General features: G+C 41.7%; 1 protein-coding gene across 8 annotated transcripts in view; it reads left to right on the forward strand.

The window, feature by feature from the left end:
• The window catches only part of LNX1 (ligand of numb-protein X 1), a 312,361-nt gene that overhangs the window by 192,606 nt on the left and 97,671 nt on the right, over positions 1-22,084 (forward strand). For 2 of the 8 annotated variants that reach the window (XM_024101524.3, XM_042841893.2), the window contains exon 1: positions 12,757-12,895. The exons of the other annotated variants lie outside the window; for them this stretch is intronic. The gene's annotated coding sequence lies outside the window, so the exon portion shown is untranslated. Of the gene's footprint in view, positions 1-12,756; positions 12,896-22,084 lie in introns of those variants that run through there. 8 annotated transcript variants of the gene reach the window in all.

The raw sequence follows: 22,084 nt of genomic DNA on the forward strand, positions 1-22,084 counted from the left end.
GGTTTAAGTGCCTTCCTTTTACCATTTGTAATGTATTTATAAAATGCTCATATCACATTCTTAAGGTGCACATATGTCACTGATCTAAGCCCACGCATTAAATTATATCAGAATTAGCACAATTCATCAGCAGAATTCATCAAGCACAGAAGACCTCAAACAAAGATCTGAAAGTTTTTTAATTTTTTTAATCGTCAATAAGTCTAATTTACTTAAAGCCTTTTTGATGTGTTAGAGCTTGTTTATGGTGAGCTGAGCTCTAATGGGAATGGTGTCCCTGGCCTTTGTTTGCAAGAAGCTGGGAATGGGCAACAGGGGATGAATCACTTGATGATTATCTGTTCTGTTCATTCCCTCTGGGGCACCTGGCATTGGCCACTGTTGGAAGACAGGATACTGGGCTAGATGGACCCTTGGTCTGACCCAGTATGGCCGTTCTTATGTTGCCTGAAGGAGAAGAATTTTGGGCTGATCGTCACAAATTCATTTGTAAATGGATTAAGTTAAATAATGTGCACAGAGGACCATTAATGCCTGCAGACAAAGTGTTCACTCTTCTTTACAAACTCCTCCTGCCTCAGACCTGACAAACTCACTGCACCTAATACATCACTTCTGGTATTTATCCATGAAGGGTAGCATGTGAGGTCTCTACTGAAAGCTTGTAATTGACTGATGCTCACAATCATTGCAAGATGTGTGTATGAGAAATATTTAAGGAATAATGTAACTGTATAGAAAATTATGCCCTTATGGGTTTGTAGTAAAAGTGAATGGGCTCAGTGATGGCCCATTCAAGAAGTTGAGAGTGTCACCCCTTCCTGGCTAGCCAATTACATAATGTATTGCTCAACTGTCCGCCATTGCAACAACCACAGAAAAGCCAATGGAAAATCATTGAAGACAAACTGTAAGCATCAGAAACCGTTGGAGGTAAAAAGGAACATTGTAATAGACAGGGGATCACCTGTCTGCCAAGAAACACAAAAGACTGATTCAGTATATCACAGGATGGAGAAAGATGCTTTGCATCCATTTGCTGAGGAGACATCTTGCTGAGCAGGGGTGTTTCCCTCTTTTAGGTTTTGTGTTGGTGTCTTTCAACTAGCTTTCCACTCACTATAGTTTTCTACAATAGACAAGGCCTGAATTTGTAAAGGAAAAGATTTAAACAAAAAAAAATTAGGCCTTTGCTAGACAGCATAAAGAAACAAAAGGAGGCACAAGTCCTCAGGCAAAAGCATTACCAAACAGATAGGCCTTGTACTATGCAGTGTAGGTCAGCAAACCAAGGGCTTTTTTCTTTTTACCTTTGGGTTTGGAAGTAGGTCTTTTAGCACTTATTCATCTGAGCTTTTGGGGTTTATCTGAACCAAACTGAGAAGTATTTATAGGTTCACCTAATACGGTTTTCTAACTTGCAATGGATATTGTTAAAAGAAGAGCCGTTTTTGTATATATATCTTCAGGCTTTTAGTTTTTCCCGTATACACTGTACTCCTCATGCACAAATGAACAGCCAGAGCAAACTTTTAATTTGCATAGAAATGGTGCTCTGCCTAGCTATGCGTTACTTGAATTCACTTAGCAAAACAAAAGTTAATTGAAAGATATGTACCCCCTAGGTTTTCTGAGGTAGCTAGGCTAGCAACGTTGACTGCTTCAGTGGCCAAGCATCCTACTTGAAATGGACTTGACAACTGAACAAAATCTATGTGTACTGGAAACATTCTATCTATTTAGAAGGAAATGATGCTTCTAAGAGGATGATGTTTAATGAAAGGTCAATAGGTATCTCGGGTTATTGTTCCTCCTTCCTGCCCCTACCTATCTTATATCCATAGGTAGCTATATTTGTTTTTTTTCCATGTTTAAACTACGACTGAAGTGGGGAAAAGGGAAGACTCTTCTTCCCAAGAAAAGGACACCACAGTGTGTGTGGTCAAAAAGAGACCAGTTCAGCTGTTGCATGGCACGTTGCTTTCAAGCACGGTTTGAAATAGGTAAGTGACATACTGTAAATGAGCTTAGGTTGCAGAATCTTTCAGTGAACTCCCCCTCCCTGCCTTACTACTTACTCAAGCCAAGTTCCCATTATTATTATATCTTTGCTTAGAGCCTCAAATCAGCTAGGTGCAGTACAGAGCACATAGCAAAGAGAGTCTCCCAAAGAGCTGACAATCTCCATTGAAATTGGTGGAAATGTTGCCTCTGTGAAAACTGTAGGATAAGGCCCCGAGTGAGCATTTTTCCTTTGAGTTTCTACAAGCTGACTTTGTACAACATTCCTAGCCTGCCGCTAATAACTTTCCTACCCACACTCTCTGCTTGAGCTTCACATCTGTCCACAGCCTTGATCCTGCAAACAAATGCATCAGTGCAGACCCTTGCACTTGCATGAAGTCCCATTGGTTTAATCGGGATGCCATTAGGGTGTAACACTCTACACTGACACATCTCTTTGAAGTATTGAGGATTTATTTTGCCAGTTCTGGACCACAAAATCCTAACTTGAATTTGCACCTTTGAAAACTCCTCATTTGTATATGGGGCTTAACACACTACAGACCCTGGCCACAGCTGGGGCAAATGCTGCTGGATGCTTTTATGTTTGAAATGGGAGTCGATCAAAGCAATAGTGTTGCTGTATCCAGTATTGTATGCTGGGAGTAGTAGTCTTTGATTTAAGAAAAAACAACAGAAGCAGAAAATATAAGTGGGTGCATGTCACAGCTGGGTCAGGGGCTGCTGCAAGTGCTTCTGGAGCTACAATATTGTTGTCTTAATAAGAAACCTTGTTGGATTTCACTCTTTTGGTCTCTCTCTCCACTACCATGCCACAACTAGGGAACTTCTAATGTGCACCAGCAGGGTCCACACAGCCAGGGAGTGAGCGGCAGGCTAGTGCGCTGTAGCTTTACACCTGGGTTGCTAGGCACTAACTCTCCATATTAGACAATTCCTAGAGAAAACTGCCTTGTCGTCTTAGAGAAGTGGGTAGCACAGTGGTGTCAATGATACCTGTGTAATAGTCATGCGCACTGACTATTACATCTCTGCTCCAGGGATGGGCTTCAGAAGACTTGGTGGTATTATATGTGGTATGTACAGACAGGCAAATTACCTATAGGTAACAGATACTGTCACAGATGAGTACAAGAGCTTGTTGTCTCACATAATAGCAGTCCATTTCTTCTTGTTGTGTGAAATGTAATTGTGTTCTTCAGAGACATTTCAACAATATTTTTTGGCTAGGTGTGGAGCTGAATACTGTGGCTTTATATTAGAAATCTGTAGACAGTGGCTCTTTGAAGCTGTCATTAAGCCTGACTGCATGACGTAAATAGGATTGTTACACTGACATTTACAATTTTACTTGTTGAATTAATGTACAAAGCCACCTGCAAAAACAGAATGTTCCTATGTAAAAGAAGAACGCTGAATGCCATTATTTAAGCTGTAGTGCAAATAAAATATTCCATCCAGTTTGTGTCAGCATCCCACATGTCAACAAAAATATCCTCAGTGTTTGTTCTTTGCGCCAAAAACAATATAGGGCTAAATTCTCTGTGGACTTACAACACATGCAATACTACTGAAGTTAATGGGATTGTAGCAGAGGGCAGAAATTTTCGTTTTGCATGACTGCGAGGTTGGAGAAAAGCTTTAGCCTCCGTGAGGGCATTAAACTAACAACACAGGGGGCGTTGCTAAGGAGGCATATGTGATACAAACTCAAGCACACCAGGGCAGGAACAAATTGAATAGATGTGGCAAGGAATGTGAAGAGAAGAATTTTTTCAGTTGCTTAAATACCACTGCTAGGAGCCAGGGAACAAGGAAGAGGAATTGGAAATTCTTATTTCTGAGAAGAAACTGGATACAATTGGCATTGTGGAAATCTGGTGGGACCCTTCCCATGACTGGAATGTTAAAAACACTGATTATATTCATTGGCCAGAGAGAGAGTGCGAGTGACTCTACAGCCCTGCAGTGAGAGTACTCACTTGGGAGACTCGGGTTCCTGTCCCTGCTCCAATGAATATTTCAGTATTTCATACAATGTGCAACAGCTTAAACAGGAGAGATGGAAAGAGAGAGACCCACCCACCCCCAGAATGCCCCATAGCCTCGGGGTTAGGGCACTCAGCTGGGAAGTGGGAGACTCAAGTTCAGGTCCCTCCTGATTCAGAGCAGGGTGGGGATTTGAACCTAGATATCACACATCCTGGGTGAGTGCACTGACCACTGGGCTACAGAGTGACAGCAGCAGTGTTTTGTGTGAGACCCAGTCCGGTAGGTGTGCACTTCAGTGATCTCTGAGAATGCCCATCAGATTGGGCACCACAGGCAAGAAAGGTAGAGGAACACCTAGTTTGTGAATCCCACCAGGGCTTACCCATGAGGTGCTGAGCTGCTCAGTGCTGTCAGGACTTAGGTGGCTTTGCACATGCCTGCTAGCCAAATTTAGACACCTAAGGGAGTGAACCAGTAGGTGCCTAGGGAATGTAGGGAGCTGCTGAGAGATGGTTTTGTGAATGCCAGTGACATCAAAATGTTAGATTTAGGTACCTAAAGTGGCAGTTTGGTGCCAAAGTCCCCCTTGTAAATATCTAGCCCAAGGAATGCAGGCCATACCCATAGAATGGGGACTGTATCCTGGAAAGCAATGATGCTGAAAGGGATTTAGGGGGGGTCTTAGTGATCAAGCAACTGAACATGAGTTCCAGTGTGATTTCTGTGGCAAAAAGGGCTAACTCGTTCTATGAATGTATAAACAGGGAAGTAGTAAGCAGGAGTAGGGAAGTGAGTGTACCACTGTATATGGCATTGGTAAGCCCAGTGCAAGAATACTGTATCGCGTGCTGGTGTCCACGCTTTAAAAAGGGTTTTGAAAAATTGGAGAAGGTGCAGAAAAGAGCCACACACATGATTTGAGAGTGGAGAAAATGCTTTACAGTGAGAGACTGAGTTCAGTCCATTTAGTTTAAAAGAAGATTGGGAGGAGATTCTATTACAGTGTGTAAGTACCTTTACATGGAGCAAGTACCAGATAGTATGGGGCTCTTTAGTCTACCACAATAAGGCATTACAAAAACCAATGATTAGAAGCAGAAACCCGACAAATTCAGATGAGGCACATTTTTTTAACCGTGAGGATGATTAACCATTGGAATAAACTACCTAGGGAAGTGGTGAGTTCTCTGTCTTTGGGTGCATTTTTGGAAGATATGTTTTAGTCAAATACCAGTTATTGGGCTCAGTAGAGGCATAACTGAGTAAAATTGAATGATCTGTGATACATAGGAGGTCAGACTAGATGATTGGATGTTTCCTTCTGGCCTATGAATCTATGAAATTGGTTCTAAAAATAAAACAATGTAAAAGTTAATCTGAGGATAGCTTGTGTATCTGATGCATGTCTGTATGTGATAATTTGAACAAATGGTTGTGACAAATCCTAGCTAGCATCCTTTACTGGCCTCCCACTAGGACTTCTGGGACAAGAATCCAAGCCCCTGTACTCTAGATTCCCAGGGTGTTTCAAGCCCCTGGAACCTGAACCAAGTCCAGCCATTGCCCCAGTCTCAGATTTCCTAGGCATGGTGTCATGGTGCAGATCTTCTGTCTGGCACACTCCCTGACCCTCAGATTTTGGGACCTGCTGTCCTAGCCCCTCTGGGCACAATGCTGATCCTTCAGACTCCCCAATATTCAAACACACCTCTCCCCCAGATCTCCACCCCTGAGTGATGCAGTTAAACCAACCTAACCCCTAGTGTAGACAGAACTATGTCAACAGAGCTACCGCCTCTCACGGAGGTGGAGTACCTATGCCAATGGAAGAACTCCTCCATCAACAGAGGTAGTGACTTCAATGAAGCACTACAGTGGTGCAGCTGCAGCATTTTAAATATAGACCTGCCCTAACTCTTTGTTGTGAAGCAGTCAGCACACTCACACATTGCCCACTCTAACATCTTTATGCTCTTTTATCCTTAATCATGTAAAGCACAGGAGAGCAATAGATCATACAAAACAATACGACAGCATAAATGCAATGTCCCTCGCTAGCTCATCCTTCCATTAGGAGTCCTTGGGCATTGGCCTGCTAAACCTAGGGTTGTGAGTTCAATCCTTGAGGGGGCCATTTAGGGATCTGGGGCAAATCTCTGTCTGGGAATTGGTCCTGCTTTGAGCAGGGGGTTGGACTAGATGACCTCCTGAGGTCCCTTCCAACCCTGGTATTCTATGATTCTATGATTATCTGTGTGCCATCAGGCATGCAGGCAGGCAGAGTCCTCTACCTCCTTTCCTCTCTGTTCCTGCAACAGCCTCCTTCATCTTTATATGGTACAAAATGGGGATCATCTCCTTCTTTTCTTCTCCTCCTGGTAATTTTCCATTACTTCCAGCCCACCCCCCTTCAGACAAGAGGAGGGAGTGTCTTCTCCCAGCTACAGCAAACCCATTGTCCCAAGCTATTTACTTTGAATATGATCAGTCATTGAGTGCTGATGACTCACCATTGTCTTTGGCCTGGCAAAAACACGACACAGCCCTGCTGCTAACTCAGAGTAGATCCACATACATGTAGGCTTTCCATGACACAGTAACTTCATGATACAATTTCATAAAATCATCTACAATTCAGAGGTGGTACAGACGAGACCTGCAAATTGTCACAATGTTGTAGTAGACAAGTGTTATTTATAATTATAAAGATATTTTCTTTCTTTCACTGTGATCATCCAGTCTGACCTGTAAGCAGGGCCGCCCAAAGGATTCAGGGGGCCTGGGGCAAAGCAATTTCGGGCCTGGGGCCTGGGGCAAATTTCCCAACTTGCCACCCCCCCCCCCCCACCCCCGGGCAGCCCTGCCTGTAAATGAAGCAAAGAGGCGTACCAGACCCTTTAGATTTTCAGTCAAACATTCTCCCAACTGAGCTACTGTGGCATCTGCTAAACTATGGGATCTTTACCCAAGTTAAATAATTCTGCCTTTTTACATATAATCAATAGGAAGACGATGGCTTCTTGGTTAAAGCTTAGGAGTGACCATCACGAGCTCTATCTAGATCTTACTTCTGCCACAGACTACCTATATGATTGTGAGCAAGTCACTTCACCTCAGTGCCTCAACTTCCCCATCTGTAAGATGGGAACAGTATTTGTTTCCTTACCTCGCTGGGAAACTGTAAAGCAAAATTCATTAATGTTGAAGTGCTTTGAGATCTTTGGGAAGTGTTATGTAAGTGCAAAGTATTATTGTGGGGGGAAAAGTTAATTTGAAAATTGCTGCAGTGCATGGGAGATTTCTAGTGCATCAAAGAACTTTCATCTCCATGAATGCATTCCCTTCATTTTGGTTAGAAATCCACTCTGAACTTTGAGGAGATAGATATAATTGTCATAGGATTGGTTATGTAACAAGCTTTTCAATTTAACTAATGAATGTGCTGAAAGAAGAGATTAATCCTTTAACTTAACTTTTCTCCTGAAAGATAACATATAGAACATGTTATTTGTAGTATCATCATCTCATAGGAGCCAAAGAGAATTTGTAATTTTATTAGATGCCCACTGAACATAGGGTGACTATATGTCCCATTTTGGCTGCGACAGTCCCCTTTTTAAACTCTGCCCCAGACATCCCAACTTTTTGGGCAAAACTGGGTATTTGTCCCGTTTGTTCTTGCCAACTGATCATCATTTGGCAGAGCCGTCCTGTCCATAGGACAGATCGGGGCAACTGTCCCGGGCCCTGCGCTTTGGGGGGCCCCGCGCTTTGATACACAGAGTCCAGGGCAGCCTCGGGGGTTAGCGGGGAGCCTGGTGCCAGCAGCAGTGAGCGACCCGGCCCCAGCCCACCCTGCCAGCTCCTTGCATTGCTCGGGGGAGGAGGTAGAAGCTGGAAAGAGTTGGGGAGGGGGGTTGGGAGAAGGGGTGGAATGGGAGCAGGGCCTGGGGCAGAGGGAGGGGGCTGCAGGTTGAGGCAGGGGTTTGGGGTGTTGGAGGGGGTAGAGCTGGTGATGAGGGGCTTGGAGTGCAGGAGGGGGCTCCAGGCTGGGGGGTGGGCTGAGGGATTAGGAGTGTGGGAGGGGGCTGTGGGTTGAGGCAGGGGATTGGGGTAGGGGAGGGAGTGAGGGCTCTGGGCTGGGGGTGCTGGCTCTAGGATGGGGCCAGGGATGAGGGGCTTTGGGGTCATGCGAGAGTCCATAGTAAACTTCCTTTCCAATGTGGTACAATCCACCAGAAGACTATATTTCCAGGTTTTGTAATCTGATTTTAAATGTTCATTCCCCAAAGGGAATGGGATGGGTGGGGAAGAATAGAAACAAAGACAATGGCTTTAAACCTAAAGCAATTACTAAATTGAATGGTTAGGGGCCATAACCCTTAACTTTGCCCTTCCAAACTCAATGGGTCAAATTCAGACCTGGCATGCGTGGAAGCAACTCCATTGAAAGCACTTATGCCCAGATCTGAATCTGGCCCACTGGTTTCTTTAGGGCTGAATATGGGTATAACCAGAGCCAGATTAAGGTAATCTGGAGATCTAGGCACATCATGAGACAGCATTTCGCAGTGTCAAGTATCAGAGGGGTAGCCGTGTTAGTCTGAATCTGTAAAAAATCTCTTGCATCTGAAGAAGTGAGGTTCTTACCCACGAAAGTTTATGCTCCCAATACTTCTGTTAGTCTCAAAAGGTGCCACAGGACCCTCTGTTGCTTTTTACATTTCGCAGTGGCTCTGCCCCAGCAGTCCAGCACTACTTGGAGTGGCTGGCTGGGACAGCAACATGGGGCCTCACTTCTTTCCCACAGGAGCAGCAGCAATAGCAGGGGTCTCTTCCCTTCAGGAGCAGCAGAAGTGCTCTCACCCCTGGCATGGCAGGGGTGGCAGCTGGGTCCCCCCCAGCACTCATTTCAGCAGCAGCCAAGGTATGTCTGTACAGGTGGGTGGATAGGCCAGGCCTGCTGCACTCTCTCTTCTATCCCTCACAGAGTCCTCTGCTGGGGTGATGTAGGCTCCTCACTCAGCAATGTGTTAACCTATTGAGAGGAATGGGGAAGTTCACCCCCTCTGAGTTATTGTTCCAGCCTGTCTTCAGACCCAGACAGATGTTTCTGTGTGGGTTACACTTGGGTCACATTTTCAATGCTTTTTAGTTTTTAATGAACGTTTAGATTCTGATGTAATCACATGACTCCAGGAACTGGGGCCCTAACTGCAGGCCTTTAGTATCCCTGCCTTAATGCGGCCTTCGGTGTGTAAATGAAGGCAAATTTTGGTACTCAGGAAAATTCATCCCGAGGGTTGGACTTGCAGATGGCATCCAACGTCGCAGAAGAGCAGAGAAGGGGACTGCAGAAGTGATTATTTAAGGGACTCTGCATCTTCTGCATATTGCACAGCTTGGCTCCATGCCATCTCCACATAGCCCAGCATGCAGAGTTTTATTGGGATTGGTGTAGCTACTGGCTCCAAAGTTAGATTTCTACTGGCGACAAATCCTCTGTTGGAAGGACTAAAACGGGCTGTAATAGAGACCATCAGCAAGCTGCACAGATGACCACAGACTGGTGTCAATTCTGGCCATAGCCTCCATAGAGTTCCCTGCAGAAAGTTCTGGTATGTGTGAGGAAGGTCAACTTCACCCTTTGGGAGAAACTTCAGTTGAGGCTGCATGGACAGTATGTTTATAAAAAAAAGACTAATACTCTTATCAGAGCTCCACATAGATGGCACCTATAACATTTTGATTATTACAATTTTCAGTAATTTGACTCTACTAATCTACTCATTTGTATTATACTGAGCCCACAGCATGTGCCAATGAATACACTAGAAGCTGAAGTAACTTAACTGAAGAAAATGAATAACTGAATAAGCCCAGTATGACAGAATGTACACTATGCTGTCCTGTTGTAAATATTTTCAGCAGTTTGGAAGGATAAAATGCCTTCAATTAGAAAGGTCTCTCATTAAAATCAGATGGGATATACCAGTATTTGTTGTGGTGTTCAGTAAATTGAGGCAAACTGTACAATGTGTTATAATTAAAGACCACAAACTGTAATGAAACATTTCTTTTGGTTTTGCATACCATAAGTAAACTTCTAAATCATGAAGTACAATTTCATTAACTGGTGCATCTCCAACTTTAGACCTTCCAGTCTTTATTCTCATTCCAGTGGGGTAGAATGAATCCCAACTGGAAAATATTCCCACTTTTTATTTTATGGTTTTGTGAAGAAAATCTAAAACTGCCTCAAACCATTCAAAAGAACCAGCTGAATGGGTCTGTTAATTGTGCAGCACCAGGCATTAGTTCAAAGAAGCATCTAGTGTACTCAACCTGGGTTGATAAGAGGCAGATTTAACATAGGACCTCACATAAAGAGACACTTCACCATCCCTATGACCCCGATTCTACAAAGCACTCAAGCATGTGCTTAATTCTCATGGAAATCAAAGCATGTGTTTAAGTCCCATTGCTGAATATGGATGGACGTAAGCACTTGCTCACAGTTAAGCATGTGTAGCTTAAATACTATTTTAAAACTCCATTGTATATAATGATGACATTTCATTAGTAATGATTTAGTTTAAGTTTTATATTGATTCACTGCAATTCAGTTTTTAGTATATTTTGAAGGATAAACAAAAGAACTTATAGCATGAATCAAAGGATATAAGCAAAGATCCATTAGCCACATACATCTGCATTCGTGACTGCTGATTTTTTTCTTTTGTTTTTAACATGAAATAGGATTGCTGCAGATTCGGTGTTTTCTAATGAGTGCATCTTCAGAGCTGGCCTTCCTTTCTTTGAAAATAATGTTTGAACTGAATAATGCTTCCTTTCTTAGTGGAAAATTTATCATTATGGTAACTGAAGGCACTGTATTTTAGTGATTCATGTAATCACTAGATTAGTTTTCCTCCAATGAAAATATTCTTTCAGACAAAAAAGATGCCTTTGTTGTTACTGTAAACATTCATGCTCAGTCACTTTATTGCAATACTGTATACCTGTATGGCTTTTTATCTCTTAGGTGTTTATGGCCTGGTACTTTCTTCTTTTATTCTTGTCTATAAAAGGTAAGATTTTTGTAATGTTTAGCTTGCCTGTTTTAAAATAGTCAAACCTGAAATCAAGATTACGGAATATGACCTTAATTTTTAAAAGGCTAGTCATTCTAGTACTGATTCTTCAGCTGTTGACTCATAAGAAATTGACTTTTTTTAAATAAATGTGGATTATTTTCTTTTTGCATGGCTCTAAACTGAGCTATTTAAACCACTCTACTTGCAGGCTATAATTGGTCAGTAGCATCTGACCGAATATGCTACGTTCTGAGTAGATAACATTTTTTTTAGTTTGAAGTATGAATTTAAAAGTAAAGAGATTTTTTTTTAAAACTTTAATATACAAAAATAACTTACAACTATCATATTTTAGGGAAGGTGCTGTGATGGACTTACAAAAAGGAATATATAAATTTTAATTGTGTTTTTGCTTTACAAAAAGAGTGTTCTAAATAATATTTAGCACTTCCATAGTACTTTTCATCTGTAGCTATTGAAAAAACACTAGAAGGATTAAAAAACAGTAAATATAGATAGATAAACGGAGACAGTTAGGATAAAGGAGACCTGCAAGACGGAGGGGTGGGGCAGAGGAGGGAGTAGAATAAGCGGTGGTCTTTTTTGCTGCTGTATGTTATATAAAAAAGGCTTGAAAGGTCTCTCTTTTTTTAACAAGGCTTCTTTTTCATATTAAAAATATTCTAGGCCTGAAACTCTGTGATTATTGGAAAATTAGTGAAATGGTGACATATCTCAAGAGCCAAGAAAGTGAAAGTTGAACAATTGAGGTGGAAAGTGATTTCTGGTTAAACTGTTTTTAAAACTCTGGTTTTAATTGTTTTTGCTAACACCTATACAATTCCAATGACTAACTAACGTTATGGATAAAGGAATCTTTTTTTAAAATTCAGCACCTTTGTCTTTTCAGTGAAGGTGTTAGATCTTACAATAAACATTCTCTGATTCCTCCCAGAGGTCCTTTAGCATAAGCAAGGAAAACCAAACCTGATATTTTGACTGCTTTAAAAATAAAGTCAATCAGAAAAAATTGCTCAGGCCTCATTTATGCACCATAAAGAAGCAAAAAAGGGATAAGTGATATTTAAGTGATTTGCCTGGGGTCCCAGCAAGTCAATGGCAGAACCAGGAATAGAACCTAGGATCCTTGAAGCCAGAGTCTGTGGTTAGAGACCTAGATCTGTGTTCAAAGTCCATCTTCTTAAAAAACAAATGAAGCTTAAATTTCAAAAGTTCTAAAGCAGATTAGGGTTATTCAGTCTTTTCTAGCTGCCTCTTCCTCCTTCAGGGGAAAACAACCACAAACCTTTGTCTTGAACCAGTCCTCAGGTTTTCATCCAGCTCTTTAAACCTGTACTAAATGTTGATAAGCTGCAAGAGAAAAGACATACTAAGGAAAAGCATAAAAGCAAATGGAATTTATGTGTATGTTAAAAATAAAAGTAAAAACTGCAAATGATTTTCGTTACCTGAGAAGTCTGAACATGCAGGTGTGTGCAGCCTACTTTCCTCTGTGCTAAGTAACCAGTAGGGTGTGGTTTGCTGAAGCTTTAAATCACTTAGGAGTATGCAGTGAAGCTTGTCTTTTCTACCTTTTGTGATGTCATGCATTTCCTTGTGTGGTACAACCAATAAGAATTTTCTTCCTACAGAGATCAGACTGAAAGGTAAAACACTGTTGTTCGGCAGACATCTGCCAAAGTTCATTAATTTACACCTGCAGGAATCTAGCAGCGGCATACAATTCTGTATATGAATCAAAGACAAAGTAAGACAGAAAGGTGAGTTTAAACCATTTTGTTCTGACTTTTATTCTTCAGTTGGCCATACATTTGTCTAAAAAACAAATGTGAAAGGAACTAATCATGTGAACAAAACACTGTACTTTTTTAGAGGAAAAGACTATTTAAGGGTTGATTAGTATCTCAGCTTTTATAATTATGAAGTGACACTCTAACATGGCCGCAGCAGTGAGTTTTTATTACTTCATATACATAGGGTTCAGTCTCTCCATAACCTAATACACTGATCATTTTCATACTCCAGAAGAGAAGACTTGTAACTTTTTTGCAGTGTAACAGTATTGCTTCCTAACTGCTTTTAAAATACTAATCTAGCTGATAAGGATAGTGGCAACTTTCATCTACTAAATCTGTTTGCTAGTTTTGTTTTATTTTATATTGTATTTTTCTAAGTAAACTTTCATCTGTGGTAAAGTATGTTAAAATCAAAATGATACCCCTTCAGATCAGAACGTTGAACTACATTTGAAAAGAGAAACTATTTAATTCAATTTGTGTTAATTTGCTTTTGGCACAGATTGTCTTTCACTAGCTTAATCTTGCAGTCACATTTCAACTTAAAGCAACTACATTTTTTAATAATATACCTGCAGACTATGACCTTGATCCTTTAGACAGTTACATTTATGAATAATTTATGCATATGTTAATAGTCCCATTAACTTCTATGGGTCATCTGACCTATGTAAAATTAAGCTTGTGCAAAAGTTCACAGGACTGTACCCTGTATTGGCACATAGATGCTAAGGCCCAAATTTCAGCAAAATATTTAAGTATGTACTTAAGTCCATCCCATCCCTGCAAAGTCACTTACGCACATGTAGTCAAAGGGACTTTATCAGGTGCTGAAGATAAGCAGGTACTTAAGTGTTTTTCTGGTCTGGGAGGATGGACTGCTGAATTGAGGTCTTGTATACCTAGCTCAGAAATATCATAAATAGAATATACAGAACACAGTTGTGGTAATTCATGCTTTTCTTTTATTGGCAAGCAAATTGGTAACAAATTGTTCAGCCAGCAATAAAAAGAGCAAGACTGGCCTTAAAAGTTCTCATGGGGGAGCTACATCAGGTGATTGATTTTTATTTATGTATTTACACCGAACTGCATTGTGGAATCCTATGTAAAAATTGAGGGCCTGGTTTTTCCCTAGGATCTATTTGTATTTGCTCAGTCAGATTTCTGCAGGACAATACCAATAGCAAGGCAGTTGTTCCAGTGAAATAAAAACAGCACTTTATATTATCTGCTATTGTTAGAACAACAAAAGCACTAATCTATAAATGGAATGCTAGGATTCACCATTGGGTTATATAAGGCATTTGAAAAGATGCTTTCTTTGAGGAGTTCTACAGTAAATACTCTAATCCACTTCTTTGCTGAGATGAAATTAGAAAATTCTTCTTAAGGAAGTAATCTGTTAGTAATTTACTATCCTGTACTCTTCCACCCAAAAACTAAGAGTGTATATTTTCCAAAAATATAAATTGAAACAAGCTGTCTGTTAGCCTTCTCTTGCCACCTGAAAATATTTCTGCCGCTGCTGTCAATTCCTTTTACTCGCTTGGGACCCGTCTTGTTCTCGGTTCCACTAATATTAGTGCTATTTAGAGGATTGTTCTTTGCCTGTGTGTTTGGGCGTTAACTGCTGCAGTGCTTTATTGTAGCACTGAGTTGGAAAAAGGGAGGTCCCTAACTCAATATCGTGCTTGTTTATCAGAGGAAAAAATTAAAATATCCTATGTGAGAATTCTGAAGAGTGTCCAGTATCTCCCCCAGGATAACATTTTTGTGCAAAATGCCAATAAAGCGTGCACATAGGATTAGATGATTGATAAGCTTCATTTCATTGTAGAACATTCAGTTACTGTGTTGCATGTAAAAATATCCAATAAATCAAGCAACTCTTTTTCAAGCAGGAAAGCAAACAATAAGGGGATTCTCGAAGTGAGAGAGCTATCCAAATTGTCTGTTAAAGGGATACTATCCAGACTGACCACTCCAAAACGTGACCTATTTTAATATGGCCCCAGTCCTGCAGTGTGATCTGCCTGAGCAGACCACTGTGCCCATGCACAGGTTCATTGACTTCAGTAGAACAGACTTTTTTATAGTGTAAATAAAGTCAGTTTTTTCTAATGAAAATGGCTATACACTGAAGACATGCAGAAATTCAATATTTTCCCATGATTGAAATGCAGAAATAATTGCTTCACTGAAATTTCACCCAAAGAAATCAGGGCATGCGAAACTGTACATCTTTTTCTATTAAACTTTGGAAAACACACATTTTGATTTTTTTGCACTTGTTTGGCTTAAAAAAAAATCACCCGAAATCAGAATAAAATATGCGACGTGCGGATATCAAATGTGCAAATGAAAACTTTCACTTTAAATAAATCTCAGAGCAGCAACTGCACTTACATGGCTATGATGTAGCCATGGTGGCACACAGAATGGACTTTCATCCTGCACGCTTCCTTCAGCAAGAGTCAGTATGGGAGGACTTACAATTTTGAAGGATTTAAGAAACCTGTCTTCCAACCTTGTTGACCTTATGCTCTACTTCCTTCGAGCTTGGCTCTATAACCCTTCTGTAAAAGCATACCTTCTTTTTCATGTTGGACATGACCTCACCGTTGCAGGTGTCTTGTTCTCAACCTGATGCAAGAATGTAACTTGCCAGGAGAATACTGCCAACAACAAATGGGTGTGCACAGGTTTGGCTGAACCAGACTCTGCATTCCCTAAATCCCTATGTCTGAATACACACTGGATGCTGCTTGGCAGGAAACTTCATGAAATGAACCCACTGCAGTTTTTCGGTACCTATGGCTGCCTCCTACAGATTTGTCATTGACAGGGAATGGTTTGGCCCAAAACACAGTGAAAGGTGGGATCTCATCTCTTCCCTAACCCATTTGCTTCAGTGATGTGAACATCAAAGCCTATGAGTACTATTTAAATACTACTGTTATAAAATACAGGTAATTGCTGCTTTTTCTTTGGAGTTCACCTTTAAGGCTGATTTTTGAGTGCAGACATTCATAACACCAAAAATGTACTACTCGACTTCAGGACTACAGCAGTATTTTGCAAATAGAATTTAATGCTAGGAAATTTGTACCACATCCCTGTTTCTTGTAGTTCCATTGCAATGAGGTCATCTAATTGCTCTACAGCTGCTTAGGAGGATATCAAGATATAGACTCTGAGAGGCCTTATTGGGCAGGACGGTCTGAGATTACTGCAAATGGCTAAGCTTCATAGGAGGAAAAATAAAAATAAAAAATCCAAATAAAAAACTGATCCATGCAGCCATTTTCACCTGATCTTTTGGCATGTGCCCATAAGAGTTATGAATTCACACTAATTGGTCTCCTCCCACCAGATTAAGTTGCACCAAATTGATCTCCACACCCTCAAAACCAGTTCCTGGAAGAAGACATTAATTCAGCCACAGTATTCACAATCTTCTTTAGCCATAAGTTACCAGCATGTCCTGGCTGATAAAATAGAACTCTATTAAGCCTCTTCATTTTGAGAAGAATGTTCCGAATGCATTAATAGTGGGCTAATAAAGCATGAATGTTAATTAGTACTGTACTTTAAAGGGTGATTTAATGGAGTTACACTTGCATGAAACAGGTGGAAAGCAGTGTGAATCAAGTCCAGTGAGTAGTACCTGACTCAGTGGCACTATTCACAGAATAAAGTGCTCCTCAACATGAGTAAATGTGGCAGAATCTGGCCCTGAGCAAAGTTTATGTGCATAAGTATTTTCAGGACAGAGCCTTTAGTCAGTAGCCTGCTGAATATAGGGGTTTAGAATGGAAACACTTTATGCAAAACTTAACCATAGCAATTGCTTCTACTTCCACTATGATGCTTAGTGCTCTTATAGGCAAAATAGGCAATGTGCACTGTTACTGTGATTTACAGATGAGATACACAGCCCACCCTTTCTTGTTCAGTTTATCCAAGGCCTGTAGGGATTAGAGGCAGTATCAGAACTCAAGCCATGTTATTTGGGCCACTAGGCCACACTTTTGTCTCACCATTTATTCCCTTATTTTAAACGACATCTTACTTTTGACACAGTAATTAACATTCAGCCTAGCAGTAAGGTTCAGTTTTTAGAAAAATATCTAGAGGTTCATTCAAACTTCTTAAGCCATGGCTCCTCAGAGCATCTAAAGGCCTACTCCCACCCTTGTATTGACTTTTTTTTGGAGGGCCTGATCCCCCAGCATATTCGGGGGCTGCCCACTGGCCTACTTCACCCTCCTGTTTCATCTCATCCTTCCTCCTGACAGACTTAGGATTTGACCCAGTGCTCCCTGGGGTATCTCAGTCCCAGAATGCTAATAGACTGTGTAATGGGGGTGACGACTCACCCTGCAGCACCTCCTGCTGGTCATCCAGGGAATTAGCTCGCCGGCCTCCAGAAGCGCCCTCTGCAGGTCGGTGTCTCGCTTGCCACTGGCCCTGGTGTCCCTCCCGGACCCCAGTGCCCCTTCTCTTGGGGTTCTGCCCCCTGCAGTACCCCATAGTCTTGCTGGGTCTCCCCTCCCTGGGGAACCCCCAGTCCCCTATCTTCACCGCAGTCTTTGGCCAGCTGAGGATCAGGCCCTGAAAGTAAACAATGTGTGCTTTTTCCCAGATCCAGGATGCAACAATGTTTCTACAGTTATAACACAATGTGTGGTCTAGTATGCATGGACTGGGAATCAGGACTCCTGGGTTTTATCCCTGACTGCTAAGAATTCATTGTGGGATACTGGAATTCAGTTAACCTCTCTGCAGCTCACCAGATTAATCTATGAAATGGGCATTAAAAAACCCAAGGTCACATGGGGTGTTGTGAGAATGGATTAAATACTATGTAAAGCATTTTAAGATCTATAGAGGAAAGGAGTTATGTAAGCGTACAGTACAATTAATGCAGCATACTCACTGCTACAGAATTAATGCAGCTACCAATTATGTGTACTGTGTTTTATAGTTAAGCTATTACTATTATCTGATGGACATGTCATGGTACTGTTAAGCATCCTATTTGTTGCCAACAAACGTAATAATAGCTGGCGTTTGTGAATGTTTAGCCCTAGAGCTAAGTCCCCTTTTCAGAAGGGAAGTGGGCACCTCAGAGCCTGTATACCACTCTCTTTCAATGCACTTCAGGGCTCCTAAGTGCCTGTGTCATTTTTGAAAATGAGAGTAGAGCCTCTCCAGTCACTTCAAAGGTTATCCCTTGTTGAAATAGCAGTTTCAAGAAAATTATGAGAGCAAATTTAACGTGTGAAACCAGAAAAAACATCAGTTGACAGCATTAAGCTTCCAAGTAACCAACAGAAGACCTGGGACTGAGGGGGTGTGGGGAGAATGTGAGTGCTCAACTCTCAAACCTAGCTCGCCCTGTGCCCACTCACCCTTCTTCCCTTTCACGGTACCTTCCTCCATTTAAAACTCTTGCTGGAACCCTGCTTTTCACTTTCTTTCCTTCCTTCCCGTCCTCGTTCTACATCCTGGGAGTAATCATCCTGCAGTCCTGGGGTGTATTTTTGTTTCTAGAAACACTACTCCTTTATGCAGCATGAGGAGCTCCCCACACCTCCAGTTCTACTTTAGTAGCACCTCTGATCAGAGCTCCCCTCTCCTCTGGAGCTGGCAGAGAGAGAGCCAGTCCAAGGACTCACTACTGCAGAACCTGACAGAAGGTGCAAGAGCCAGATGAGGATGTTCAACAAAGCTGTACAGGGAGAATGGATTGGAATAGTTTCTTCTAAGACCAGGAATGAGTGCAGCATGCCCTTGGGTGCTGGTTGTATAGGCTCAGTCCAGGGGGTAAATCTAATACCGACAACACACTCTGCTAACCCAGTTGGAGGCCTGAGAGGAATGTAAAGAGAGATTAAGACTATTGGTAAATCTGTATTAAGATTAAAACTTTCAAATTTCCATACATTTCCCTTTCTTTTTAAACTATTGTAGCTTTCTAGTATATAGCTATGGTAAGTAGGGTATGGGAACACAGTATACAGTATGTATACAGGATACACAGTGATTGAGGGAATGTTCCATTGTTAGTGTCCAGGGTTATTAGGGTTAGTGGTTTGTATGGCATGTAAACATACAGTAAACCCTGGCTACCTGGACCCCGCTAACAGAAGGTTAGTTATATGTCCTGGGTGTTGCTGAAGTTTTCACAGCAGTCTGGTTCCAGGAATCTGGAGCACAGTCAGCAGGAAGCCAGCTGGCTTCCCTACAGCCAGTCAAATGAGGACCAAAGCAGAGTGAAGCTGTCCACCCACCAGCTTCCCCTAGGCTTGCCAGCTGAACTTACTAAAACCCTCAATTATCCAAAGGTTTTAACATTTATTAGTTTCTATAAAGAGAGACCACAATCCATGAAAAATATTAATATGGGTAGATATTTCATCCCATTTTAGATCTGTGTGATGGATATGTTTATCTATAAACTATATCTATTGTAGTGGTATTGAGTCATCTGTAGTATTTTCTCTATATAGAGCGTACAGTTAGTAGAGTGGTATAAAGTTATTATTGGGATGATTAAGTTGGTGGCATTACCTCCAATTCACAAACCCATGAGTGAGTCAGGCAGGTCATTCTAAACCAGAGCCAACACAAATATACTGCACAAGCACAAAATATATTTATGCCACATTTTAGAATAAAGCTACTTAGACATTTTTAGAGGGTTATTTAGTTTGCCTGTTTCAGCTTTATTCGTTTTTGGTATTCCATAAATTGGATAGTCTGCTTGGCTGAGTTACTCTGTTGCCTAACTACGGCTACCTGATTTTTAGAATATAAGAATGGCCATACTGGGTTAGACCAACGGTCCATCTAGCCCTGTCTTCTGACAATGCCCAGTGCCAGAAACTTCAGAGGGAATATACAGAACAGAGCAATTTATTGAGTGATCCATCCCCTGTCGTCCACTCCCAGCTTCTGGCAGTCAGAGATTTAGGAACACCCAGAACATGCAGTTGCATCCCTGAGCATCTTGAGTAATAGCCATTGAGGGATCTATCCTCCATGAAATTAGCTAATTCTTTTTTAACTCAGTTATACTTTTGGCCTTCCAATCCCTTGGCAACAGATTCCACAGGTTGGCTGTGCATTGTATGAAGAACTACTTCCTTATGTTTGTTTTAAACCTGCTGCCTATTAATTTAATTGGGTGACCCCTGGTTCTTGTGTTATGAGAAGGAGTAAATAACACTTCCTTATTTACTTTCTCCACACCAGTCATGATTTTATAGACCTCTATCATATTGCCCCTTAGTTATCTCTTTTCCAAGATGAAAAGTCCCAGACTTATTAATCTTGCCTCATATGGAAGTTGCTCCATATCCCTAAACATTTTTGTTGCTCTTTTCTGAACCTTTTCCAATTCCAATACATCTTTTTTGAGGTGGGGTGATCAGAACAGCATGCAATATTCAAGGTGTGGGTATGGATTTAGATGGTGGCCTGATGATATTTTCTGTCTTATTATCTATCCCTTAATGGTTCCTAGCATTGTTAGCTTTTTTGACTTCTGCTACACATTGAACAGATGTTTTCAGAGAACTATCCACAATGACGACAAGATCTTTCTTGAGTGGTAACAGTTAATTTAGACCTAATCATTTTGTAGTCATACTTGTATTTTCCAATATCAACACTGAATTTCATCTGCCATTTTGTTGCCCGGTCACCCAGTTTTGTGCAACCTCTTTTTCCAGATCATTTATGAATATGTTGAACAATACTGGGCCCAGTACAGATTCTAGGGGGACCTAGCTCTGAACACTGAAAACTGACCATTTATTCCTACCCTTGGTTTCCTATCTTTTAATCAGTTATTGATCCATGAAATGACCTTCCCTTATTCTATGACTGCCTGCTTTGCTTAAGTGCCTTTGGTGATGAACCTTGTCAAAGGCTTTCTGAAAGTCCAAGTACATTATATCCAATGGATCATCCTTATCCATGTTTGTTGACCCCCACCCAAAGAATTCCTATAGTTTGATGAGGCATAATTTCCTTTACAAAAGCCATGTTGACTCTTCCGCAATATATTGTGTTCATCTGTGTGTCTGATAATTCTTTTCTTTACTATTGTTTCAACCAGTTTGCCTGGTACTGAAGTTAGGCTTACTGGCCTGCAATTGCCTCTATAACCTTTTTTAAAAATCAGCATTACATTAGCTATCCTCCAGTCATCTGGTACAGAGGCTGATTTAACTGATAGGTTACATACCGCAGTTAGGAGTTCTGCAGTTTCATTTCTGAGTTCCTTCAGAGCTCTTGGGTGAATACCATCTGGTCCTGGTGACTTATTACTGTTAAATTTATCAGTTTGTTCCAAAACCTCCTCTAATGACACCTCAATCTGGGTCAGTTCCTCAGATTTGTCACCTAAAAAGAATGGCTCAGGTGTGGGAATCTCTCTCACGTCCTCTGTAGTGAAGGCTGTGGTATGCAAAATAGAAAATGTTCTGCTTGTTCTAACTAAACTAAGTCAAAGTGGGGTTAAGAACCTGCTGGTAATTCCTTCCAACACCATTCTAGCTATACTTTTCCTGTCCTCTCCCAGCTGCCTCGCCATCTGCCTTTTTCACTTCATTCCCCCACCCAGTCTCTTACTTTCCCCCCTATTTAGCCACTGAAGGCAGCCCAGGAGTATCCTGTGGGCCCATTTCATAGACACTGACTTTTTCCTTTGCCGAAGGGTGCTCAATCCCTGCTCCGATTCCCACTCCACCCTTTCCCCTAAGCCCCTGCCTCTTTCCGCCCCTCCCCCAAGTGTTCCCTATCCGCACTCCTCCCCCTCCCTCCCAGTGCCTCCTGCATGCTGAGGAAAGCTGATTGCAGCAGCTGGGAGGCACTGGGAGGGAGGGGGGAGCAGTTGATCCGTGGGGCTGCTGGTCTACAGGAGGCTCTGGATTGGAGGGGGGAGCTGGCTACCAGTGGGTGCTAAGCACCTGCTAATTTTTTTCTGTGGGTGCCCCAGCCCTGGAGCACCCAAGAAGTCGGCACCTATGGCCCATTTCCCTATTTGGGAAGACAGAGCTAGGGAGAACAGCAGAGCTTCTCTTTGCAGCTAGATGAAAATTGCTGAGGAGCAGCTTGAGGATCTGCTCCCCAGTGTGC

The sequence above is a fragment of the Chrysemys picta genome, chromosome 5 (genome assembly GCF_011386835.1).
Source record: "Chrysemys picta bellii isolate R12L10 chromosome 5, ASM1138683v2, whole genome shotgun sequence".
NCBI lineage: Eukaryota > Metazoa > Chordata > Testudines > Emydidae > Chrysemys > Chrysemys picta.